At 40.4% G+C, this 27,805-nt stretch overlaps 2 non-coding genes across 2 annotated transcripts; both read left to right on the top strand.

Annotated features, from left to right (window-relative positions):
- The first annotated feature begins 10,422 nt into the window (after positions 1-10,422).
- On the top strand, positions 10,423-10,529 carry LOC144580621 (U6 spliceosomal RNA). Its single transcript, XR_013530534.1, has one exon. It is a non-coding gene; the product is annotated as a U6 spliceosomal RNA (small nuclear RNA).
- A 2,625-nt stretch (positions 10,530-13,154) lies between these two features.
- Positions 13,155-13,261, top strand: LOC144580620 (U6 spliceosomal RNA). Its single transcript, XR_013530533.1, has one exon. It is a non-coding gene; the product is annotated as a U6 spliceosomal RNA (small nuclear RNA).
- Positions 13,262-27,805: the final 14,544 nt, after the last annotated feature.

Raw genomic sequence — 27,805 nt, 5'->3', positions numbered from 1 at the left:
TCATTTAGTTTTGCCATTGTAATGGTTTTGTACAAATCAAATACAGATAGATTATAGGTTCACAAAAATAAACAGTTGTCTTTTTCTGGTGGTGTTGACATATTCAACCACAGTTACTTGGGAGGCATCGGCAGAACGACAGCTGGAACTTACTATGCAGTTGTGGCAATAACCCGAGATCGCAGTGTTTCACTCCAGCCTGGGTGACAGAAAAAAAGCAGTACGATATACAGAAAGGTGGGGTGGGGGTGGAGTCACCTGGCACCTGGTTTTGTTCAGATTTGGCACACTAATTTGTCTAATTTTTGTGATTTTCTTTTTCTACTTCTTTTTTTTTCTTAAGTGAAGTGTGTTTCCACCGAGATGCCCAGGCTTACCCGGAACTCATGACCTCAGGTGAACCGCCCACCTGGACCTCCCAAATGACTAGGAGAGCTGGTGTTAGTCACAGTGCAGGGCAAAGTCTCTCAGTTCTCTTTTGTTAACGTGAAACTCGGCCCACCACGTACGGTGGCTCACAGGAACCTGTCATTTAGGCGCTTCGAAGACCAATGCAAAAAACGTTCAAGGATGTGTGTTCGAGACCCGCCTGACCAACATGGGAAATCTTCGTCTTCAGAATGGAAACAAAACTTACGTTAGGCTCGGCACCTCACACCTGTAATCCCATGACAGTGGAATGTCGAGCCGGGCGGACAGTGAGATCACAAATTCGAGACAGGCCTCGACCGACACAGCACTACCAGCTTGATATAAACCACATATAAACAGAAAAAAATAAAAAAGCTGAGCCGGACACGGCATGTGCTCGCTTCGGCAGCGCGTACACTAAAATTGGGACTCTAAGTACAAGCCCAAAGAGGCCTCATCACAAAAATGAAGCCCTACGCAGCCTTCTGTTTCTTATTCATTCATTTAGTTTTGCCATTGTAACTGTTTTGTACAAATCAAATACAGATAGATTTTAGGTTTACAAAAATAAACAGAAAGTTGTCCTTTTCAGGTGGTGTTGACATATTCAACCACAGTTACTTGGGAGGCATCGGCAGAAAGACCGCTGGAACCCACTATGCAGTTGTGGCAATAAACTGAGATTGCAGTGTTTCACTCCAGCCCGGGAGACAGGAGGAAAGCAATAGGTCATACAGAAAGGCGGGGTGGGGGGTGGAGCCACCTGGCACCTCGTTTTGTTCAGATTGTGCACACTAATTTGTCTGATTTCTGTGATTTTCTTTTTCTACTTCTTTTTTCTTTAAGTGACGTTGGTTTTTGCCGAGATGCCCAGGCTGACCTGGAACTCGTGACCTCAGGTGAACCGCCCACCTCGAACTTCCAAATGGCTAGCATAGCTTTTGTTTGTCGCAGCGGTGGGGAATGTCTCTCTGTTCTCTCTTGTTGACATGAAACTCTGACTGCCAGGTACGATGGCTTACAGTAACCTTTCATTTAGGCGCCTCGAAGACCGACACTAAAAAAATTTCGAGGATGCATGTTCAAGACCCGCCCGACCAATATGGGAAATCTCCGTCTTCAGAACGGAAACAAAACTTGGGTTAGGCTCGGCACATCACACCTGTAATCCCATGACAGTGGAATGTCGAGCCGGGTGGACAGTGAGATCACAGTTTCGAGATGGGCCTCGACCGACACAGCGCTACCCGCTTGCTATAAACCACATAAAAACCGAAAGAAATAAAAAAGCTGAGCTGGGCAGGGAATGTGCTCGCTTCCACAGCATTTACACTAAAATTGGGACTCTACATAGAAGCCTGAAAAGGCCTCAGCACAAGGATGAAATGCTACGCAGCGTTCCGTTTCTTATTTATTCCTTTTGTTTTGCCATTGTAACTGTTTTGTACTAATCATATACAGATAGATTTTAGGTTCACAAAAATAAACAGAAAGTTGTCTGTTCCAGATGGTGTTGACATATTGAACGACTGTTACTTGGGTTGCATCGGCAGAACGACCACTGGAACCCACTATGCAGTTGTGGCAATAAGCCGAGATCGCAGTGTTTCATTCCAGCCTGGTTGACAGGAGAAAAGCAGTACGTCATACAGAAAGGCGGGGAGAGTGGTGCAGCCACCTGGCACCTCGTTTTGTTCAGACTGTGCCCACTAATTTGTTTGATTTCTGTGATTCTCTTATTCTACTTTTTTTTAAGTGACATTGGTTTTCACTGAGATGGCCAGGCTGACCTGGAACTCGTGACCTCAGGTGAACTGCCCACCTCGACCTGCCAAATGGCTAGGATAGCTGGTGTTAGTCACAGTGCTGGGCAATGTCTCTCCGTTGTCTCCTGTGAACATGAAACTCGGCCTGCCAGGTACGGTGGCTCACAGGTACCTGTCATTTAGGCGCTTTGAAGACCAACGCAAAGAAAATTTCCAGGATGCGTGTTCAAGACCCGCACAACCAACATGGGAAATCTTCGTCTTAAGAACGGAAACAAATCTTGGGTAAGTCTCAGCGCATCATACCTGCAATCCCATGACAGTAGAATGTCAAGCCGGGCGGACAGTGAGATCACAAATTCGAGACAGGCCTCGACCGACACAGTGCTATCCGCTTGCTATGAACCGCATAAAAACCGAAAGAAATAAAAGAGCTGAGCCGGGCACGGCATGTGCTCGCTTCGGCAGCACCTACACTAAAATTTGGACCTTACATAGAAGCTCGAAAAGGCCTCAGCCCTATAATGAAATGCTACGCAGCATTCCGCTTTTTATTTATTCATTTAGTTCTGCCATTGTAACTGTTTTGTACAATTAAAATACAGATAGATTTTAGGTTCAAAAAATAAACAGAAAGTTGTCTTTACCAGGTGGTGTTGACATATTCAACCACCGTTACTTGGGAGGCATCGGCAGAACGACCGCTGGAACCCAATATGCAGTTGTGGCAATAAGCCAAAATCGCAGTGTTTCACTCCAGCCTGGGTGACAGGAGGAAAGCAGTAAGTCATAGAGAAAAGCAGGATGTGCGGTGCAGGGTGGAGCTACCTGGCACCTCGTTTTGTTTAGATTGTGCACACTAATATTTTTGATTTCTGTGATTTTTTTTCTACTTCTTTTTTACTTTAAGTGAAGTGGGTTTTCACCGTGATGCCCTGGCTGACCTAGAACTCGTGACCTCAGGTGAACTGCCCACCTCGACCTCCCAAATGGCTAGGATAGGTGGTGGTACTCATAGTGCTAGGCAAAGTCTCTCTGTTCTCTTCTGTTAACATGAAACTCGGCCTGCCAGGTACACTGGCTCACAGGAACCTGTCATTTAGGTGCTTCGAAGACCAACGCAAAAAAATTTCAAGGATGCCTTTTTAAGACCCTTTCGACCGACATGGGAAATCTCCATCTTCAGAATGGAAACAAAACGTGGGTTAGGCTCAGCGCATCACACCTGTAATCCCATGACAGTGGAATGTCGAGCCGGGCGGACAGTGAGATCACAAATTCGAGACAGACCTCGACCGACACAGCACTACCAGCTTGATATAAACCACATATAAACAGAAAAAAATAAAAAAGCTGAGCCGGACACGGCATGTGCTCGCTTCGGCAGCGCGTACACTAAAATTGGGACTCTACGTACAAGCCCAAAGAGGCCTCATCACAAAAATGAAGCCCTACGCAGCCTTCTGTTTCTTATTCATTCATTTAGTTTTGCCATTGTAACTGTTTTGTACAAATCAAATACAGATAGATTTTAGGTTTACAAAAATAAACAGAAAGTTGTCCTTTTCAGGTGGTGTTGACATATTCAAACACCGTTACTTGGGAGGCATCGACCGAAAGACCACAGGAACCCACTATACAGTTGTGGCAATAAGCCAATATCACAGTGTTTTACTCCAGCCCGGGTGACAGGAGGAAAGCAGTACGTCATACAGAAAGGCGGGGTGGGGCGTGGAGCCACCTGGCACCACGTTTTGTTCAGATTGTGCACACTAATTTGTCTAATTTCTGTGATTTTCTTTATCTACTTTTTTTTTTAAGTGACGTGGGTTTTCATCGAGATGCCCAGGCTGACCCAGAACTCATGACCTCAGGTGAACTGCCCACCTCGACCTCCCAAATGGCTAGAATAGCTGGTGTCAGTCACAGTGCTGGGCAAAGTCTCTTTGTTCTCTTTTGTTAACATGAAACTCAACCTGCCAGGTACAATGGCTCACAGGAACCTGTCATTTAGGCGCTTCGAAGACCAACACAAGAAAAATTTTGAGGATGCGTGTTCGAGACCCGCCCGACCAACATGGGAAATCTCCGTGTTCAGAAAGGAATCAAAACTTGGGTTAGGCTTGGCACATCACACCTGTAATTTTATGACTGTGGAATGTCCAGCCAGGTGGAAAGTGAGATCACAAATTAGAGATGGGCCTCGACCATCACAGCACTACCCACTTGCTATAAACCACATAAAAACCAAAAGAAATCAAAAAGCTTAGCCAGGCACTATATGTGCCCGCTTCGGAAGCACGTACACTAAAATTAGGACTCTACGTAGAAGCCAGAAAAGGCCTCAGAGCAAGGAAGAAACGCTACAGAGCCTTCCATTTTTTATTTATTAATTTCATTTTGCCGTTTTAACTGTTTTGTACAAATCAAATACAGATAGATTTTAGGTTCACAAAAATAAACAGAAAGTTGTCCGTTCCAGGTGGTGTTGAAACATTCAACCACAGTTACTTGGGAGGCATCGGCAGAACAACCACTGGAACCCACTATGCAGTTGTGGCAATAAGCCGAGATCGCAGTGTTTCACTCCAGCCCGGGTGACAGGAGGAAAGCAGTACCTCATACAGAAAGGCGGGGTGGGGGTTGAGCCACCTGGCACCTCGTTTTGTTCAGATTGTGCACACTAAATTGTCTGATTTCTGTTATTTTTTTTCTACTCCTTTTCTTTATGTGATGTGGGTTTTCATCGAGATGCCCAGGCTGACCCGGAACTCATGACCTCTGGTGAAACGTCCACCTTGACCTCCCAAATGGGTAGGAGAGCTGGTGTTAGTCACAGTGCTGCGCAAAGTCTCTCTGTTTTCTTTTGTTAACATGAAACTCGGCCTGCCAGGTACAGTGGCTCATAGAAACCTGTCATTTCGGCGCTTCGAAGACCAACACAAAAAAATTTCGAGTATGAGTGTTCGAGAACCGCCAGACCAATGGGAAATTTCCGTCTTCAGAATGGAAACAAAACTTGGGTTAGGCTCGGCGCATCACACCTGTAATCCCAGGACAGTGGAATGTCGATCCGGGCGGAAAGTGAGATCACAAATTCGAGGCTGGACTCGAATGACACAGCGTTACTTGCTCGCTATAAACAACATAAAAACTGAAAGAAATATAAAAAGCTGAGCCGGGCCTGGTATGTGCTCGCTTCAGCACCACCTACACTAAAATTGGGACTCTACATGGAAGCCGGAAAAGGCCTCAGCGCAAGGAAGAAAGGCTATGCAGCGTTCCGTTTTTTCTTTATTCATTTAGTTTTGCCATTGTAACTGTTTTGTAAAAATCAAATACAGATAGATTTTAGGTTCACAAAAATAAACAGAAAGTTGTCTGTTCCAGGTGGTGTTGACACATTCAACCACAGTTACTTGGGAGGCATCGGCAGAACGACTGCTGGCACCCACAATGCGGTTGTGGCAGTAAGCTGAGATCACAGTGTTTCACTCCAGCCTGGGTAACAGGAGGACAGCAGTACATCATACAGAAAGGCGGGGTGGGTGGTTGATCCACCTGGCACATCGTTTTGTTCAGATTGTGTACACTAATTTGTCTGATTTCTGTTATTTTCTTTTTCTACTTTTTTTCCTTAAGTGAAGTGTGTTTTCACCAAGATGCCCAGGCTGACCCAGAACTCGTGACCTCAGGTGAACCCCCCAACTCGACCTTTCAAATTGCTAGGATAGCTGTTGTTAGTCACAGTGCTGGGCAATGTCTCTCTGTTCTTTTTTGTTAACATGAAACTCGGCCTGCCAGGTACCGTGGCTCACAGAAACCTGTCATTTAGGAGCTTTGAAGAGCAACGCAAAAAAATTTCGAGGATGCCTGTTCGAGACCCACCCAACCAACATGGGGAATTTCTGTCTTCAGAACGGAAAAAAAACTTGGGTTATGCTTGGCGCATCACACCTGTAATCCCGTGAGAGTGGAATGTCGAGCTGCGTGGACCGTGAGATTCCAAATTCGAGAGTGGCCTCGAACGACACAGCGCTACCCGCTTGCTATAAACAACATAAAAACCGAAGGAAATAAAAAAAAGGTGAGCTGGGCATGGCATGTGCTCACTTTGGCAGCACATACACTAAAATTGGGACTCTACATAGAAGCCCAAAAAGGCCTCAGGGCAAGGATAAAATGCTACTCAGTGTTCCGGTTTTTATTTACTCATTTAGTTTTGCTGTTGTAACTGTTTTGTACAAATCAAATACAGATAAATTTTAGGTTCACAAAAATAAACAGAAAGTTGTCCGTTCCAGGTGGTGTTGACATATTCAACCACATTTACTGGGGAGGCATCGGCAGAATGACCGATGGAACCCACTGTGCAGTTTTGGCAATAAGCTGAGATCGTAGTGTTTCACTCCAGCCTGTGTGACAGGAGAAAAGCAGTATGTCATACAGAAAAGTGGGGTGTGAAGTGGAGCCAGTTGGCACCTCGTTTTGTTCAGATTGTGCACACTAATTTGTCTGATTTCTGTTATTTTTATTTCTACTTTTTTTTTACGTCAAGTGGGTTTTCACCGAGATGCTTAGGCTGACCCGGAACTCGTGACCTCAGGTGAACCACCCACCTCGACCTTCCAAATGGCTAGAATAGCTGTTGTTAGTTACAGTGCTGGGCAAAGTTTGTCTGTTCTCTTTTGTTATCATGAAACTCGGCCTGCCAGGTATGGCGGCTCACATGAACCTGTCATTTAGGCCCTTCGTAGACCAATGCAAAAAAATTTCGAGGATGCGAGTTCGAGACCCACCCGACCACCATGGGAAATTTCCGTCTTCAGAACGGAAACAAAACTTGGGCTAGGCTCGGTGCATCAAACCTGTAATCCCATGACAGTGGAATGTCGAGCTGGGCGGACAGTGAGATCACAGATTCGAGATGGGCCTCGACTGACACAGTGCTACCCGCTTGCTATAAACCACATAAAAACTGAAAGAAATAAAAAAAGCTGAGCCGGGCATGGCATGTGCTCACTTAGGCAGCACATACACTAAAATTGGGACTCTACATGGAAGCCCAAAAAGGCCTCAGCACAAAAATAAACGCTAAGTAGCATTCCATTTTTTATTTATTCTTTCAGTTTTGCCATTGTAACTGTTTTGTACAAATCAGATACAGATAGATGATAGGTTCACAAAAGAAAATCGAACGTTAGCTGGACCTGATTGTGTCCTGTCAGTTAGGTGCTTCGAAGACCAACACCAATAAATTTCGAGGATGTGTGTTTGAGACACGCCTGACCAACATGGGAAATTTTTGTCATCAGAACGGAAACAAAACTTGGGTTAGGCTCAGTGCATCACACCTATAATCCCATGACCATGGAATGTCAAGCTGGGCGGACAGTGAGATCACAAATTCGAGACTGGCCTCGAACAACACAGTGCTATTCGCTTGCTATAAACAACATAAAAACCAAAAGAAATAAAAAAGCTGAGCCGGGCACGGCATGTGCTCACTTTGGCAGCACGTACACTAAAATTAGGATGCTACATGGAAGGCTGGCCTGCCCTCAGTGCAGAGATGACACGCTAAGCTGTGCAGTGTTTCATTTTTTATTTATTCATTTAGTTTTGTCATTGTGGCTATTTTGTACAAATCAAATACAGATAGATTTTAGGTTCCCAAAAGTAAACAGAAAGTTAGCTGGACCTGGTGGTGTTGACACATTCAACCCCAGTTTCTTGGAAGGATTTGGCAGAACAACCGCTGGAACCCACTAGAAGCTTGTTGCAAGAAGCCAAGATTGCAGTGTTGCACTGGGTGACAAGAGGAAAGCAGTACGCCATCAAGAAAGGTGACCTGGGGGTGGAGTCACCGCGCACCTGGTTTTGTTTCAATTGTGCACACTAATCTGTCTGATTTCTCTTGTTTACTATGTCTTCTTCTCTTTTTTTAAGTGGTGTGGGGTTTCACCTGGATGCTTAGGCTGACCCAGAAATATTGACCACATTTGACCCATCCATCTCGGCCTACTAAACTGCTAAGATTGCTTGGGTGAGTCAAAGCGCCCAGCACCATCTTCCTCGTTTCTTTTTTAACAATAAAATCCGGTGGCCAAAAACGTTGCATCATGAAAGCCTCTCATCCAGGCGCTTCAAAAACCAAGGGTTGTGGATCTCTCGAGGATGCGGGTTCGAGACTGGCCCAACCAACATGGCAAAACCCCGTCTTTAAGATGAAAACAAAACTTGGGATGGGCTCGGCGACTCACGCCTGTAATCAGAGAACTTTGGAATGCCAAGGCGGCCGGTTTTTAGGCCACAATATCGAGACTTGCCTCGAACGACACAGTGCAACCCTCTCCCTATAAAAAACATAACCAAATAACAATATAAACGCTGAGACAGGCATTTCATGTGCTCGATTTGGCAGCACCTACACTAAAATTGGGACACAACACAGAAGGCCGGCATGGCTGCAGTGCAAGACTGACACGCAGATGTCTGCAGCATTTTGTATTTTTTTTTTTTTTTTGCCTGTGCGGCTCTTGTTTAGAAATCAAATACAGAGAGATTTGAGTTACCAAAAAATAAAATAAAATTGAAAGTTAGCTGGATGCGGTGATGTGGACAACTGCAATCGCAGTTTCTTGGGAGGAATTGGCAGGACGATCACTGGAACCCAGGAGGCAGTTGTTGCAATAAGTCAAGATCGCACTGTTGCACTCCAGCCTGGGTGACAAGAGGAAAACAATATGTTATAATAAAAGGCAGGGCATGGGGTGGAGCCACCTGGCACCTCGTTTGGTTCTAATTGTGCACAGGAATCTGTCTGATTTCTGTTATTTTCTTTTTCTACTTCTTTTTTTATAAGTGAAATGGGTTTTCACCGAGATGCCCAGGCTGACCCAGAACTCGTGACCTCAGGTGAACCCCCCACCTCGATCTCCCAAATGGCTAGGATAGCTGGTGCTAGACACAGTGCTGGGCAAAGTCTCTCTGTTCTCTTTTTTTAACATGAATCTCGGCCTGCCAGGTACGGTGGCCCACAGGAACCTTTCATTTAGGCTCTTCGAAGACCAACGCAAAAAGAAATTTCAAGGATGCGGGTTAGAGACCCGCCCAACCAACATGGGAAATTTCCGTCTTCAGAACAAAAACAAAACTTGGGTTAGGCTCGGTGCCTCACACCTGTAATCCCATCACAGTGGAATTTCGAGCCAGGTGGACAGTGAGATAACAAATTCGATATTGGCCTCGAACGACACAGCACTATTCACTTGCTATAAACAACATCAAAACCGAAAGAAATAAAAAAGCTGAGCCAGGCACAACATGTGCTCGTTTTGGCAGCAAGTACACTACAATTGGGACGCTACATAGAAGGCCGGCCTTGCCTCAGCGCAACGATGACATGCTAAGCTGTGCAGTGTTCCATTTTTTATTAATTCATTTAGTTTTGCCATTGTGGCTGTTTTGTACAAATCAAATACAGATAGATTTTAGGTTTACAGAAATAAACAGAAAGTTAGCTGGACCTGGTCGTGTGACACATTCAAACTCAGTTACTTGGTAGGCATCCACAGGACGATCGCTGGAACCCACAAGGCAGTTTTTACAATAAGCTGAGATCGCAGTGTTGCACTCCAGCCGGGGTGACAAGAGGAAGGCAGTACGTCATAAAGAAATACAAGGCGGGTGGTGGAGTCTCCTGGCACCTGGTTTTGTTCCAATTGTGCACACTAATCTGTCTGATTTCTCTTGTTTACTATTTCTTCTTCTCCTTTATTAAGTGGGGTTGATTTTCACCTGGATGCCCACGCTGACCCGGTACTTGTGACCGCAGGGTACATGCCCATCTCAGCCTATTAAAGGGCTGAGATACCTGGCGTGAGTCAAAGCGCCCAGCACAGTCTTCCTCACTTTTTTTTAACAATAAAATCCGGCGGCCAAGTATGGTGCATCATGGGAGCCTATCATCCAGGCGCTTCAAAAACCAAGGGGTGTGGATCTTGCGAGGTTGTGGGTTCAAGACAGGCCCAACCAACATGGCGAAACCCCGTCTATAAGATGAAAACAAAACTTGGGCTGGGCTCGGCGAATCATGCCTGTAATCCCAAAAATTTGGAATGCTGAGGTGGCCGGATCGTTATGCCACAATATCGAGACTCACCTCGAACGACACAGTGCCACCCTCTCTCTATAAAATACATATAATGATATAACAATAAAAACACTGAGACAGGCATTGCATGTGCTCGATTCGGCAGCACCTACACTAAAATTGGGATGCAACACAGAAGGCTGGCGTGGCCGCAGCGCAAGACTGACACGCAAATGTGTGCAGCGGTTTGTATTTTTTTTTTTTTAGTTCATGCGGCTGTATTTTAGAAATCCAATACAGATAGATTTGAGGTACCAAAAAAGAAAAATTGAAATTTAGCTGAATGTGGTGATGTGAACACCTTCAACCCCAGTTACTTGGGAGGCATTGGCAGAACGATCGCTGAATCCCAGGAGGTAGTTGTTGCAATAAGTCAAGATCGCACTGTTGTACTCCAGCCTGGGTGACAAGGGAGAAACAATAAGTCATAAAGAAAAGCAGGGCATGGGATGAAGCCACTCTGCACCTCATTTCGTTCCAATTGGGCACACTAATCTGTCTTATTTTCTATTTCTACTTCTTGTTTTCTAAGTGAAATGGTTTTCACGGAGATGCCCAGGCTGACCCGGAACTCGTGACCTCGGGTGAACTGCCCACCTCGACCTCCCTAATGGCTAAGATAGCTGGCGTTAGTCACAGCGCCGGGCACAGTCTCTCTGTTCTTTTCTTGTAACAAGAAATTCGGCCTGCCAGGTACAGTGGTCCACAGGAGCCTGTCATTTAGGTGCTTCAAAGACCAACTCGGAAAGAAATTTCGAGGATGTGGGTTAAAGACGCATACGGCCAACATGGAAAAATTCCGTCTTTAGAACGAAAACCAAACTTGGGTTAGGCTCGGCGCCTCACACCTGTAATCTCATCACAGTGGAATATCGAGGCATGCAGACAGTGAGATCACCAATTCAAGACTGGCCTTGAATGACACAGCGCTACCCGCTTGCTATAAACAACATAAAAACTGAAAGAAATAAAAAAGCTGATCCGGGCATGGCACGTGCTCGCTTCGGCAGCACGTACACTAAAATTATGACGCTAAAAAGAATGCGGGCCTGGCCTCAGCGCAAGGATGACATGCTAAGCCATGCAGTGTTCCATTTTTTATTAATTCATTTAGTTTTGCCATTGTGGCTGTTTTGAACAAATCAAATACAGATAGATTATAGGTTCACAAACGTAAACAGAAAGTTAGCTGGACCTGGGGGTGTTGACACATTCAACCTCGGTTACTTGGGAGGCATCGGCAGGACGATCGCTTGAACCCACTAGGCAGTTGTCGCAATAAGCCAAGATCGCTGTGTTGCAGTCCATTCTGGGTGACAAGAGGAAAGCAGTATGTCATAACAAAAGGTGGGGTGGGGGGAGTCACCCAGCACTTGGTTTTGTTCCAATTGTGCACACGAATCTGTCTGATTTCTCTTGTTTACTATTTCTTGTTTTCTTTTTTAAGTGGGGTGGGTTTTCACCTGGATCACCAGGCTGACCCAGAATTCGAGATGGCAGGTGACCAGCCCATCTCGGCCTATTAAGGGCTGGGATTGCTGGCGTGAGTCAAAGTGCCCGGCACAGTCTCCCTCATTTCTTTTTTAACAATAAAATCCGGCGGCCAAAAACGGTGCATCATGGGAGCCTCTCATCCAGTCGCTTCAAAGACCAAGGGGGGTGGATCTCGCGAGGATGTGGGTTCAAGACCAGCCCGACCAACATGTTGAAACCCCGTCTTCAAGACCAAAACAAAACTTGGGCTGGGCTCAGCGACTCACGCCTGTAATCCGAGAACATTGGAATGTTGAGGAGGGCGGATCGTTAGGCCACCATATGGAGACTCGCCTCGAACGACACAGTGCAACCCTCTCTCTATAAAACACATATAACAATATAACAATAAAAAAGCTGAGACAGGCATTGCATGTGCTCATTTCGGCAGCACCTACACTAAAATTGGGATGCAACACAGAATGCCGGCGTGGCCACAGGGCAAAATTGACAAGCAATTGTGTGCAGCGTTTTGTATTTTTTTTTGCCCATGCTGCTATTTAGTAGAAATCAAATACAGATAGATTTGAGATATCAAAAAAAAAAAAAAAACAATTGGTTGTTAGCTGGATGTGGTGAAGGTGACACCTGCAACTCCATTTACTTTGGAGGCATCAGCAGGACGATCATTTTAACCCAGGAGGAAGTTGTTGCAATAAGTCAAGATCGCACTGTTGCACTCCAGCCTGGGTGACAAGAGGGAAACAGTACGTCATAAAGAAAGGTAGGGCATGGGGTTGAGCCAAACTGCACCGCGTTTTGTTTCAATTTTGGACACTTATTTGTCTGGTTTCTATTTTTTTCCAGTTTTACTTATTTTTTTAAGAGAAATTGTTTTTCACTGAGATTCCCAGGCTGACCCGGAACTCGTGACTTCAGGTGAACTGCCCATCTCGACCTCCCAAATGGCTAGGATTGCTGGCTTTAGTCACAGTGCCAGGCACAGTCTCTATTTTCTCTTTTTTTAACAGAAAACTCGGCCTGCCGAGTACGGTGGCCCACAGAAACCTGTCATTTAGGAGCTTCAAAGAACAACGCGGAAGGAGATTTTGAGGATGCAGGTTTGAGACCCGCCCGACCAACATGGGAAAATTCCGTCTTTAGAACAAAAACAAAACTTGGGTTAGGCTCGGCGCCTCACACCTGTAATCCCATCACAGTGGAATGTCGAGCTGGGCCGACAGTGAGATCACAAATTCGAGACTGGCCTCGAACCACTCAGCACTACCCGCTTGCTATAAACAACATAAAAACCGAAAGTAATAAAAAAGCTGAGCCGGGCATGGCATGTGCTCGCTTCGGCAGCACATACACTAAAATTGGGACGCTACATAGAAGGCCCGACTGGCCTCAGTGCAAGGATGACACGCTAAGCTGTGCAGCGTTCCATTTATTATTTATTCATTTAGTTTTGCCGTTGTGGCTGTTTTGTACAAATCAAATACAGATAGATTTTAGGTTCACAAAAATAAACAGGAAATTAGTTGGACCTGGTGGTGTTTACATGTTCAACCCCAGTTACTTGGGAGGCATCCATTCTGACGCAGAATCTTCCCAACTGTCAGCTGATCTCCCGAAGCCACTACTCGCCCATCTACCTGTGCTTTGTCATGCTCTTGGCTTCCCTGAGCTGGCAGTATCTGATCACACTCTCTCATGTCATGGAAGACTATGTTTAGACTGCAGAAAACTGATCTCAAATTTGTCAGGAAGCTGAAGTTCACCATGAAATGGATTTACTTTTTTTCTTCGAGGATGGATGTTGGCTTCTACTTTTTTTTCCTTCTAGATTAATCCCTAAAAGAACTCTGTGTGGCAGGGACCTTTAGGAAACTGAAATGTAGTTGAGAAGAATATAAACACGAAAGGAAAAAAAAAGGGTGGCTCACTGCAGCAACCTGTGCTTGGGAGACATGATGACTGTGCTACTTGTGGCTCATAGCAGAGCATTCTGTGCCATTCTTTAGTAGAAATGGCTGCATATGGGACTCTAGTGAGGACTTATTTAGTGTGATCCTGGCTAGAAAATTAATTAAAAGTAATTTGATGCAAAAAATATATATATAATTGCTTTTAATTTACTATTTTTTGTAAGAAATAATATAAGAAAGAAGGCAAACAGACACATAAAAGCAAAGTATAGTATTGGTATTGAAACTTCTGCAGATAATCAAAATATTGATTTTCTTCAGAAGTAGAGCTTTCCCCTTAAGTAAGATTCTTCACTACCTTTTGTCACATGTCTATTCCAGCCTATGCATTATTGAAACAATATCACTGATTAAATTTTGTTTCAAAAAGAGAAAAGTATTGTCATGGGCAAAATGTGCTCCTTCCAAAATTTATATGTTGAAGTCTCAGCCCCATATAATTCAGAATGTATGTAACTAGTATTTATAGAGGAAAAGAATTTGTACACAAAACATCTTGAAAATAAGATGACATGAAGATATAAGATGAAAATGGCCAAGGAGAGAAGCCTAGGGATGGTCCATCCTTAATGATCCTCAGAAAACAAAATTTTGACTGCACTTTTATCTAGGACTTCAAGTCTCCAGAAGTGAAAAAAAATATATATCTGTTGTCTAACCAACCAATTTCTGATACTTTTTATGGTAGCCCTAGCAAATGCATAGAGTTATCAATAATGGAGTTATAACTCAAAACACAAGTGTGAATCTATGCATTCAATTGTGTTCTTTTGGACAAACTTAATTAAAATAATCAATAATAATAATTATAAAAGAAATTATACAGTGGCTCAAGTCTGTAATCCCAGCACTTTGGGAGGCTGAGGCAGGTGGATTATGAGGTCAAGAGATTGAGACTATCCTGGTCAACATGGTGAAAACCTGTCTCTACTAAAAACACAAAAAATTAGCTAGGCATGATCAGCTACTAAGGGGACTGAGGCAGGAGAATTTCCTGAACCCAGGAGGTGGGGGTTGCGGTGAGCCAAGATTGTGCCATTGCACTCCAGCCTGGGTAACAAGAGTGAAACTCCATCTCAAAAAAAAATTATATATTTATTCTGGAACATAAAAAGTTCACCAGAGATGGTCTAGCAATATTAAGAAAATTATTTGATATATAATTAAAGAAGGAGAAATTACTGGAAAGGCCAACTAATCTAATATTTTTCACTAATAGAAATATCTGGATGGATAAGAATGAAAACGAACATCCCAGGAAATTAAACTAACATCTAATTAAAAATCACCGAGGATCAGTGTAAATGGAAAAATGAGACAACGAAGAAAGCTATGGTAAAGAGATGCTTTTCTTTACAATTGTTCTTTGTTTTTTAAACAGATTTAATAAACTTTAATTTATATACAATAAATTTATCTGTTGTTAGGACAAATTTAACAATTTTAGTAAGTGTAAAGAGTTAACCACATCATCCAGTTTTAGAACATTTTCATCCCTCTTAAAAGATCTCTTACCAGTTAAGTTTGATCTCAAATGACTTTGGAAGGTGGAGTCAGTATTAGGATGCAGAGGTTTAGACAGTCTTTGTTCTCATGGGCTACATGATAACATCACCTACCTTATACTGTCCCCTTACCTGTAAACACTGCCATCATTTACTACACATACATGTGTTTATTTTATCAATGGAGCTCATGAGGTTGTCAGTGGCCTTGCCTTCATTTATGACACACATGACACACAATTGAATCATGGTACCCCATTCTCCTAGACAATCATTGTTCAAGGGTGGTGACTCCTTTAGACTATAATGCTATGCCTAGTCCACCGAAACATCTTCAGTATCCCAGTAAAACTCTCATTAAGAATAAACCCAATTTATAGGAAGCAAAGCAGACTGATGGAGATGTAGAATTCCTTACCTGAAGCAAGTCAATTGCTTAAAATCCCCCATAATGTGAGCCAATAAATAACCCCCTCTTTATTTCACTAATTTGGGCTTCAAATTTACATTCTCTATTAATTACAGGACATCTTAACCATTGAAAATACTACTAAGAAACTAAGTTGTCCAGGGTACCTGGCAGAAGCAAGTACAAATCTCTTTGAAAGGTATATGCTCAACCCAGGTGAAGACCCTGATGAAGCATGCACAGTGTAAACTCAATAACAAAACAAATATGAGGAAACAAGCTACTTTAAATGCGAAGGGAAGCACGCACTATAGAACTAGGGCCATCCATGTTTTTGGATAAGGGAGATGTAGATTTGAATATAACCTAAGTATTTTTTAAAAGTAACATAAAAAAATGAAACAAGATGCTGCCAAAAATGACATTCTTTCTCTTTTATCATCATCTGAATGCTTGTCACAAGAAATTATGTTTGTTCAGAGATGATCCTTAAGTAGTAAAGGGAGCCAACATAAACATGTATGTTTCAGGAAAGAAAATACCTGTTTATCTAAAAAGTATTGGTGACCAATAGCCCCAGGCAGAATAATGTATCTTGATATTTTTGTTATTTTATTATTTATTTATTTTTTTTGAGATAGAGTCTCGCTCTGTAACCAGGTGCCAGGCTCCAGGCTGGAGTGCACTAGCTCAAGCTCACCTCACTGCAACCTCCACCTCCTGGGTTCAAGCAATGCTCCTGCCTCAGCCTTCCAAGTAGCTGGGACTACAGGCATTCGCCACCATGCCCAGCTAATTTTTGTATTTTTTAGTAGAGACAGGGTTTCACCATGTTGGCCAGGATGGTCTCGATCTCTTGGCCTTGTGATTCACCCACCTCGGCCTCCCAAATAGCTGGAATTATAGTCATGAGCCACCACGACTGGGCTTATTTTTATTTTTATTATAATATTTTATTATAATATAGCCTAGAAAATAATAATGCTTCTGTTTGACAGATGGGCCTAATTATACCATTTATTTAAAATTAGTAATTTGCTTGTAGCTCAAATTTAAGAAACAAGAAAAAATAATTTGTTGGAATTTCCACTTTTGTTCTTTATTCTAGGATAAATGTACTTCAATGTAACTTCTGTTTTTAGAATGTGATATGCAGTGAACATTATTGACTTCTGAATAACATATGAAGAAGAAAGAATAATATATTTTCACAAATGAGAGCAATGGATGAGAAGCGAGGTTAAGTTAAGAACCAAAGAACTTTTCCTTAGCTATGACCTGTGAAAAGTACTTACTCTGAGTAAATTCATATTTATTGGAGAATTGGTAAATGCAATCCAAACTATGATGTGCTCCTCATGTGGGTCCTCCAAAAATTTTCAAAGGACTGTTTTCTACTATAATGACACATGTGAAATACTTGGTTTAATTTTCAAGTCAAAGTTTATATGAATCGAAACAGGGTCAGGCTATAAGGTCAAGGATAACATAATAGCTGACATAGCACAAGGAAAAAGCTGCATTAAAAAATAAAAAACTAAGAGAAAAGGAAGTTACAGGAGACTGTAAATAAAATAATGTTGGTAAATATGATAGGCACATGACTAATATAGTTACAAATATTTTTATTACATTTTCATTGGTACATGGAATACCTATATAAGATATCCTTAAATATTAATCTTTGTGATGTTTTTCCTGACTCTATTGTGTTTTATTTCTGAATGAGAGTTGAAGTCATTTCTATTACTCAAGTGTAATTGGAGTAATTTACAAAAGAAATCCCAAGGAGAAAACCAGTCTATGTTGTCTTTGGCCTCCACAGTAAAATTTTCCTGCTGCTAAAGAACAAAAAGACTTTTAAATTCTAAATTTTTGTTATGCAAGGGCTGAAATTTCTAGAGTCATGCTAGCAATTGAGGTGGGAGAAAATTGAAAAATGAACAGTAAGGCATTGAAAGAGATGCAGCATCTGTGCAGTAACAATGAATTAGAAAGAGAAGTGAGGAAGACCCAGACAGCTTTATTTCCCAGAAAAATTAAATGAGTGACAATAAAATGGGAGAAAAGAGAGAAGGTGGAGATGTCGATAGATAAGCAAATGCAATTAGTACAGAATGTGAAGTAATTTATGGACAAAACAAAAATATACACCGCTTGAGGTTTTGATAATTAAATGAATTAATGTTCATAAATGCAACAGTGTCTGGCCTCAGTAGGTACTCAAACATATATTAATAGGTAAAATTTTATACATTATATTTTCATGTTTACCTAATAAAACATGTTTTAAAATTGAATATCATATGAGTAAAGCTATGCATGATCTTTCTGAGCTATTTTGGGGGACTTTGATAGTGGACCTACAAATGATTCCTTTTTAATCATGGTTTTCTTTCAGTTCAGGGTGGGTCTACAAACGCTATTCAGGAGCTAGGGCCTGGAATTAGGAACTATGGGTGTCTGGCTGGTGCCTTATTTTACTGTGGCTTAGTTGGTGCCCAAGTTGCAAGACAAAGTCCTCTTGACTTTTTCTTCTTTGTTACCTCAAACTGGTGTCGCTGCCTGTTGTCACCACCACCCCAAGCCCATAGTTTCTACTGCTTGGTTGCAGCTGATGTTTATCCAGTGCCCAAGAATCCATTAGTAAGCAGGTAATAAAGCCTGCCAGGCCTGGTACTCTCCCTTCAGGGTAGCAGTTTCCCTTCTGGCCCAGGGCGGGTCTACAAATACCATTTAGGAACTAAGGCCTGAGATTGAGGACTCTAAGACTGTGCTTGGTGCCTTATTTTATGGTGACTGAGCTAGTTTTCAGGTTGCAAGACAAAGTTGTTTTATTTCCCCTCTCTCCTTTCCTCAAGCAGACGTCTCTCCCCATAGCCACCACAGCTGGAAATGTGCTGGGTCATACCTGAAGCAAGCACAGTACTGGGCCTCACCCAATGCCATTACTGCCTGGCTACTGCTGATCTTTATTTAAGGCTGAAGGGCTCCTTAGTCAGCTGGTAATGAATCCTGCAAGGACTGGGTCTCCCTTCAGGGAAGAGAGTTTTCTTTTGGTCTAAAGAAGGTCTAAAAATGTCATACAGAAGCTGGGGCATGGAATGGGGACTTCAAGCCTCTGCTTAGCACTTCTGTGGCTGAGCTGGTATGAAGATTGTAAGAGCAAGTTCTTACTCTTCCTTCTATTTTCCTCTAGCAGAAGAGTTTCTTTTGAAGCTGCAAATTATGCTGCTTAGAGGTCAGGGAGGGGTAAAGTAAGTACTCCCTTGGCTGTCCTGTCTGGCATCTCACTGGTCACATCCACCCCAAGTCCACTGTCTCTGAGCCCAGCATGGGAATACAACGTGCCCAGGAATTGCAGTCATTGTGGCCTAGACTGCCTTTCAAATTAACTTAGTACTCCAGAGAACTTTATCACACTAAGTACTTTAGCATACTAAGTACTTAAGCATTTTTGGACTAGCCAGAACTCAGATTCCAACCATTGGGAGGGATGGATGATTACCCTTTTGCTAATGCTGCTCTAAATACTCTGAGATTGCCAGCCGAATTCTGCTTTGTGTTGTTTTCCAGTGTGACAGAGCACCACAGAGTTCCAATGTTAAGTCCCAAATCACCTTACTGTCTCTTTACCAAGCACACAGATTCTTTCTTTATGCCAGGCTGTGCTTCTGGGAGATAAGGGAGGAGTGGCACAGACAATTGAAAACTGGCTTTCCCACCCTCTGGAGCGCTTCTTTCCCTGATACCATGTTAAAACCAGGTACTGTGATCTCTCACTTTGTTTTTGTTCTTAAAAAGGTAAATTTTTGTGTGGATAGTTGTTCAATTTTATGTTGCTGGGATCACTGGAGGGTTCTATATAGCCATCTCACTCCACCTCCACCTTAAATATTTATTAATCACTAAATATTTAAAATTTCCCAATAAAATTTTTAATATATTCAAAATTATCTGATTTGTAATCTTTAACAAGTTTCTTATTTCGATGTGTTTATTTCCTCAATTTCAAAATTTCACATGAAATATATGCTGCATTGTCCTTGCTCATCAGGGCAAGAAATAATATGTCTAGTAATGGGTACACAGTGGCTGTCTCTTGGGTAACATCCAGAAATAAATTATATAAAGAGCTTTCTCTATGGTTGCTTTATTTTTAACCCTCCAAAAATGGTAGCAATCAATGTGGCCCATGGGATTAAATAAAACAACATATGTAAACCACCATGTATAATTCACCACACAGGATGAGTAAAATAAAGTTGTAGTTTTATTATCATTATTATTTGAAAGTATTTCAATTAGTGATATATTAGGTGGTATTTTAATCTCCATTCATTTAAAATAAAGAAAAACATTTAAGTAATACTTTTCAGACTCATATTAAGAATATTGGACATAAATTTTATTATTCATAGGGAAAAAATATAGTTTTTACCTACTGATACCTGATAAACATAATGTCAGAATATATTTTAGACCCTTCCAACCAGTGTCATTGGTGGTCAAGATTTGTCTTGGAATTACGATCACATTCTTTAAATGTTTTAACACAATGCCTTCATATTAAGCAAAAAATTTTGAAACCAGAACAAATTAGTGAGATTCCTACCCTAAGCCCAAGTTTTATCATCTGAGAAAGTTCAAATGACTTGCCAAAGTATCTATGAGATAAGAAGCAGCTCCTCAATATTTCACTGAATAATTTTAAAACTTGTAAATTCTAGCCTAAAATTTGTTCTAGACATATGAAAATTTAGAGAGGAGGAGGATTAACTGGAATAAAGTCTGTAAAAAATATCTGAGTTGAAGTAGTGAGTTCGATGGGAGTATATAAAAAAGAAAGGTGGTAAGTTGCAATTATTTAGTGCAGCTTTATGGTTTATTTAAATACTTAGTAGAATTCAGTATTTACATTATTGATCCTTATTATCTTATATTATCTTTAGTCTCTCTACAGCATTTGCTAAACATATAGTTTTTCAGTCTTTGGAATATTGATAATACATCAAAATACTAAAAAATAGCAAGATGTAATTGATATGTCACTCACAGAGAGGCTGAAGGAAATGAGTAAATCGTGTATGGAGGCTAACTTTAATATTTGTCCATTTTCCCAATCACATGAGAACATTAAAAGAGCTAACATGGCCAGGTACAGTGATTCACAGCTGTAATCCCAGCACTTTAGGAGGAGGAGACAGGTGGATCACAAGGTCAGGAGTTCAAGACCAGCCTGGCCAAGATGGTGAAACCCTGTCTCTACTAGAAGAATATTAAAAAATATAGCCAGGTGTGGTGATGGGTCCTTGTAAGTCCAGCTACTAGGGAAGCTAAGGCAGAGAATTAATTGAACCAGGGCAGTGGACGTTGCAGTGAGCCAAGATAGCACCACTGCACTCCACTCTACTCCAGCCCAGAAGACAGAGCAAGATTCCATCTGAAAAAAAGAAAACAAAAAAAGCTAACTTGCATTTGTAGCTCTGTACCAGACAGAGGGTTTAGTATATTTCAGTCTGTCTCAGTCATATACAAATTTGAAATATTAATATTGATGTGTTCATTTATCTATGAACTGTGAAGTAACTGACATCCTAGAATCTTACAGCAGAAACAAGTATTTTTCCAACACCCAAAACTGCTGTGTGTGGCCAATAAGTGTAATTCCTTTCTAGCCCTCGAGGCAGTGTATGTGGATGTATGCGTGTGGATATTTATATATGTTCCCTGCACACATGAATGTATGAACCGGAAAAAGTTACCATAGTAATAACCAGGCCTATCTAACGTAAAGTATTTAACATTTTCCCACCCCTTCAAAGTATATAGTTTTAAAAAATTAAAACCATAATAAATGTTTTGAATATTAAAAAAAATTAACCTACAGAACAAAATGAATGGAGAAAGCTATTTGCCTTGTACTTTTCCCACACTCTTGCTGCTAGTTGTACACATCTCCAGTTCAACTCTTGCCCATGGGACACTCATCAATTAGGTTTTATTTTATTTCTCTCTACTACCCCCAGAAACAAGCCTGTTAATTTCTTCCCTTCTCCTCTGGAGACTGTGTGATGCATTTTTTCTTGAGTGATCAGGTTGCAGACAGACTTGCAAGGGTGTTTGCTGCATACAGTGTAAAAATTGTGACCGCCAGTTAACTTCAGTGATGTCTACTGAGAAAAAAGTTATTATATTTTCTTTCCACAGAATTTATAAAGGTATGCACGAAGTGTATATATTTGTTGTAGTAATGCTGAATATAAATTTAGGACTTTAAATTCTAATGTACTCACAAGATCATTTTTCTCTAATCAAAAATTAGGAGGTATATAATCTATCATGGATAAAGACGTTTGAAATCAAGACCTACATTTATAAATGTCCAGATTCTGATCACAGATATTATGTTGGTTTTGTTTCATAAGGTCGGCTGTTATTCTACCACAGTAATGTGACATTGTCAATGAAGCCGTGCACTAGAATCATGTAATAGAAAAAATAATCATTTTTTCTTAGCATATTTCCCATTTTACAGAATATTAGTACAAATAACAGCTAAGAAGAGTAAAATAAAATTAGAATGAAATAATCCTTCTTTTTTACCTTCCTTCCTTCAACAAAGAAGATACATGATATTGCAATTTCAGGTCCAATTTTTACATCTTCCCTTGAGTTATGTTTTATGTGTGGCTGGAAATTTTCTCATTAGAAAATACGGATATCCCATAAGGAAATTTGAGAAGATACATATTTCTACCATATATAGTTAGTTGTGCATCATAAATGTGTTCTTTTTGTTTAGATAGAGAAAAATAAACTTAAGTATTCTATGTAATCACTGCTCATCTCAAAGCAACAATGCAGCATCTAAGCTCTTATATTCCTAAACACACAAAAGAAAATCGTGTTCAGAAAATATAAAGGAATTATTGAATTCACATTGAGTTATTTTGACTTCTTAACTGGAAAAGACCTTTTCAATGTATTCATCAGATTAAATGAAGATTTTCAACATTTGGAGAAACATTGACAGGAGGGTAAAATATTTCCTCTATATTTATGTTGCCCACACTGGAGACTTATTTGTAAATGTTTTATTTTATGAAGAGCTAAGCTGCAATTCTGCTTTGTTGATATAGGTCAAGGTTCACAAATAATTCTAGTAGGTAAGAATGGAACAAAGAGAATTTCTGAATAAGAATCACTTGATGATCAGCTGGTCCTACATCTGTGGCCTTAAGACAGTTATGCATATTAAAACAAAGAAAGTTATGCATATTAAGGTATGCTTCTGAAGCCTTAAGTGGCACCTAGTCTCCTGTACACAAATATTACCAACTGGCAGAATGCAGCAAAAATAACTAATTTCCCCTGAATCCTAAAGGTCACTTTTGGAAAACTTAAACTTATTAACTTATTTTCAACACCACAGATATAGAGTAAATTCAGATACTACTGTCTACATTGGCTTGTTTCAATGCTAGTTTTATCCAAAAGCAGCAGTGCCCGAGGGCATATAAATAGCTTGCAGTAATTTTAGCAAAAGTTTGACATTAAAAGGTATGCTTTGCTAAATTATGAAGACAAGATTTAACAGTATGTTCTAAAACAGCTATAATTATGAGATTTGTGGAATTCTAATGTAAATCATGCTTGGCAGCCTCTTATGTTTATAGAGAAAAAAATGTGTTTCTGGAAAAAATGTACATTAAATGAAGCAGAGTTTTTCTTTTCTTAAATGCTCCCCTGTAAGTGACATATATTATCAGTAAATGTTATGTACAATATTTGTGACTGGGTACAATTATCAAAAGAAAGTGTGAAGTTAAAACATTTTAAATAATGTGGCCAGTTTTGAATCCTATCAGACTGAAAGTGACTTGGCAAAATTCTAACAAGTAGTAAACTTCTTACCTACTGAACTTCTGGTTATCGAAGGAGTAATTTGGTGGATAGTAAGAGATTTGATCTTATTAGCATCATAAACAAAGTCTGCTTAATACAAGCAAGGTTGTGTTATAGAATCCACATTCATTAATCCATTTAGAACTGGAAGGAGTAAGTTAAGAATAAGAAGACCCTGTGTCCTCCCAAGCCTAAACCAGGAGGAAGCTGAAACTATGAATAGACCAATAACAAGGGCAGAAGTCGAGGCAGCAATTAAAAGCCTACCACACAAAAAAAGCCCAGGTCCAGATGGGTTCACAGCCGAATTCTACCAGACACACAAAGAAGAGCTGATACCATTCCTTCTAAAACTATTCCAAATAATCCAAAAAAAGGAAATCCTTCCCAAATCATTTTATGAGACCAACATCGTCCTGATACCAAAACCCGGCAGAGAACCAACAAGAAAAGAAAACTTCAGGCCAATATCCATGATGAACATAGATGCAAAAATCTTCAATAAAATATTGGCAAGCCGATTGCAACAGCAAATCAAAAAACTTATCCATCATGATCAAGTAGGATTCATCCCGGGGATGCAAGGCTGGTTCAACATACGCAAGTCTATCAACGTAATTCACCACATAAACAGAACCAAAAACAAAAACCACATGATTATCTCAATTGACGCAGAGAAGGCATTTGACAAAATTCAACAGCCCTTTATGCTAAAAACCCTCAATAAACTCGGTACCGATGGAACGTATCTCAAAGTAATAAAAGCTATTTATGATAAACAAACAGCCAATATAATATTGAATGGGCAAAAACTGGAAGCATTCCCTTTGAAATCTGGCACTACACAAGGATGCCCTCTTTCACCACTCCTATTCAATATAGTACTGGAATTTCTAGCCAGAGCAATCAGGCAAGAAAAAGATATAAAGGGCATTCAAATAGGAAAGGTGGAAGCCAAATTGTCTCTATTTGCAGACGACATGATAGTATACCTAGAAGACCCCATCGCCTCAGCCCAAAAACACCTGAAACTGATAAGCAACTTCAGCAAAGTCTCAGGATAGAAAATCAATGTGCAAAAATCACAAGCATTCGTCTACACCAGTAACAGACTTAAAGAGAGCCAAATCAAGAATGAACTGCCATTCACAATTGCTACAAAAAAAATAAAATACCTTGGAATACAACTCACAAAGAATGTAAGGGACCTCTTCAAGGAGAACTACAAACCACTGCTCAACGAAATCAGAGAGGACACAAACAGATGGAGAAACATTCCATGTTCATGGTTAGATAGAATTAATATCGTAAAAATGGCTATACTGCCCAAAGTAATTTATAGAATCAACGCTATCCCCATCAAGCTACCATTGACTTTCTTCACAGAACTGGAAACAACCACCATGAACTTCATATGGAACCAAAAGAGAGCCCGCATAGCCAAGTCAATTCTAAGCAAAAAGAACACAGCGGGGGGCATCACACTACCGGATTTCAAACTATACTACAAGGCTACAGTAATCAAAACAGCATGGTACTGGTACCAAAACAGAGATATAGACTAATAACAAAACAGAGGCACCGGAGGCAACACAAAATATCTACAACCATACAATCTTTGATAAACCTGACAAAAACAAGTAATGGAGAAAGGATTCCATGTTTAACAAATGGTGTTGGGAATACTGGCTAGCCATGTGCAGAAAGCAGAAACTGGACCCCTTCCTGACACCTTACACTAAAATTAACTCCAGATGGATTAAAGACTTAAACATAAGACCTGGCACCATAAAAACCCTAGAAGGAAATCTAGGCAAAACCATTCAGGACATAGGAGTAGGCAAGGGCTTCATGATCAAAACACCAAAAGCATTGGCAACAAAAGCCAAAATAGAAAAATGGGACCTAATGAAACTCCACAGCTTCTGCACAGCAAAAGAAACAGTCACTAGAGTGAATTGGCAACCAACAGAATGGGAAAAATTTTTGCAGTTTACCCATCTGACAAAGGGCTGATATCCAGAATTTACAAAGACCTCAAACAGATTTACAGAAAAAAAAAAAACAAACAAGCCCATTCAAAAGTGGGCAAAGTATATGAACAGACACTTTACAAAAGAAGACATATATGAGGCCAACAATCATATGAAAAAGTGCTCATCGTCACTGGTCATCAGAGAGATGCAAATCAAAACCACATTGAGATACCATCTCACGCCAGTTAGAATGGCGATCATTAAAAAATCTGGAGACAACAGATGCTGGAGACGATGTGGAGAAAAGGAACACTTTTACACTGTTGGTGGGAGTGTAAATTAGTTCAACCATTGTGGAAGACAGTGTGGCGATTCCTCAAGGCCTTAGAAATAGAAATTCCATTTGACCCAGCAATCCCATTACTGGGTATATATCCAAAACACTATAAATTGTTCTACTATAAGGACACATGTACACGAACGTTCATTGCAGCACTGTTTACAATAGCAAAGACCTGGAATCAACCCAAATGCCCATTGATAATAGATTGGATTGGAAAAATGTGGCACATATACACCATGGAATATTATGCAGCAATCAGAAATGGTGACTTTGTGTCATTTGTAGGGACATGGATGAATTTGGAGAACATCATCCTCAGCAAACTGACACAAGAACAGAAAATGAAACACCGCATATTCTCACTCATAGGCGGGTGATGAAAAATGAGAACACATGGACACAGCGGGGGGAGTACTAAACACTGGGGTCTATTGGGGGGAAAAGTGCAGGGCCAGTGGGAGGGGGAGGGAGGGAGGGAGGGATAACCTGGGGAGAAATGCCAAATGTGGGTGAAGGGGAGAAAGGAAGCAAAACACACTGCCATGTGTGTACCTATGCAACTGTCTTGCATGTTCTGCTCATGTACCCCAAAACCTAAAATGCAATGAAAAATTTATAAAAAAAAAAAGAAGACCAAGTTAGGTAGTGAAGATACAGTCAGACACTTTAGAGATAAATTCTCAAATTCACATTGCTAAGAAACTTAGAAAGGCAATGCTTTGGCTTTTGACTCACTGTTTAAAAAACTTTCAGTTATTTTTTTTTTACTCCCGGTCTATATCTGAAGCAAATAACTTTACTTCAGAAAAAATATTTCATTGTTCACTAAATAAGCCTGGTCTCTGCCTAGCAATGCAGAACATAGTCGATGTTTTACAAGCAAAAAGTTTGCTTTTTTCATCACCCTTAAATTGATCAAGGTGTGAAAATAATCCAGACCACCATGATCATGAGACATAGTGAATAATAGAGAAATGTCGTCCAATAATTTAATTTAAAAATGTAGATCAGAATACTTCTGTTGACTAGTTAAGGAACTATATGCACTAAATTGAATATGATATTCAAAGTTAAAGCTAGGTTAAGTAATAGTTAGATGACTGTGGAAGCAAAGCAAAGCCAGCTTCAGTTATTATAATATAATTTTCATTAATTTATTGGAGGGCAATGGACCCATCTCACAAGATAGTATCAACCAGCTTGGTTACCCTCTCTTTTGGGTCAGAGCTAACGACAGTCACAAATTTTAACTTAAGTGCCTCTTCTACCCATTCATTTTTGTTCCAGATGTAAACTGCTTGCTTCAGAAAACATCATAATGATTAGAAGTTAAATACAAATAATGCTGATTTTATTTTTCATATAGCCATAAGAGTTTCTTACAAATTCACCCTGGAATACATTATCAGAAGTAAAAATGGTCAGATGTCCACAGACACTTATTTTAATGTAATCTTTTGTAGGAAATGGAGAAAGTAGCATGCAACAGAAAAGTAAGTGCTAAGTAGAGCCCAGATATAATAATATTACTCTTAAAAATTAAGTTACATCGTATCTATATTATTAATAAATAAATGCAATCTAAAACATGAAACATTAATTTGATAATATGTGGCTGATAAAATGTATGCTTTCTTATATAATGTTAAAAATAAGCTTTAACTATATTATTGCAATAGTATAAACAATGTTTTTAGGCAGAGTACCAGAAGAAAAGAAACTATTTTAACTATTTTTAATTTTAAATAGTTGAAAGTATATTACCTGTGTGACTTTACTTTTCTGTTTTACTTTTTAATATTTTCAGTGTATTTACTTAATGAGAAATTAAGTAATTATTGAGCATGATTTTTCTTCAGGTTTTGTGT

This window comes from Callithrix jacchus, chromosome 20 (assembly GCF_049354715.1).
Source record: "Callithrix jacchus isolate 240 chromosome 20, calJac240_pri, whole genome shotgun sequence".
NCBI lineage: Eukaryota > Metazoa > Chordata > Mammalia > Primates > Cebidae > Callithrix > Callithrix jacchus.
Note: the sequence above shows the minus strand (reverse complement) of the source record. Positions and strands in the feature narration are given on the sequence as shown.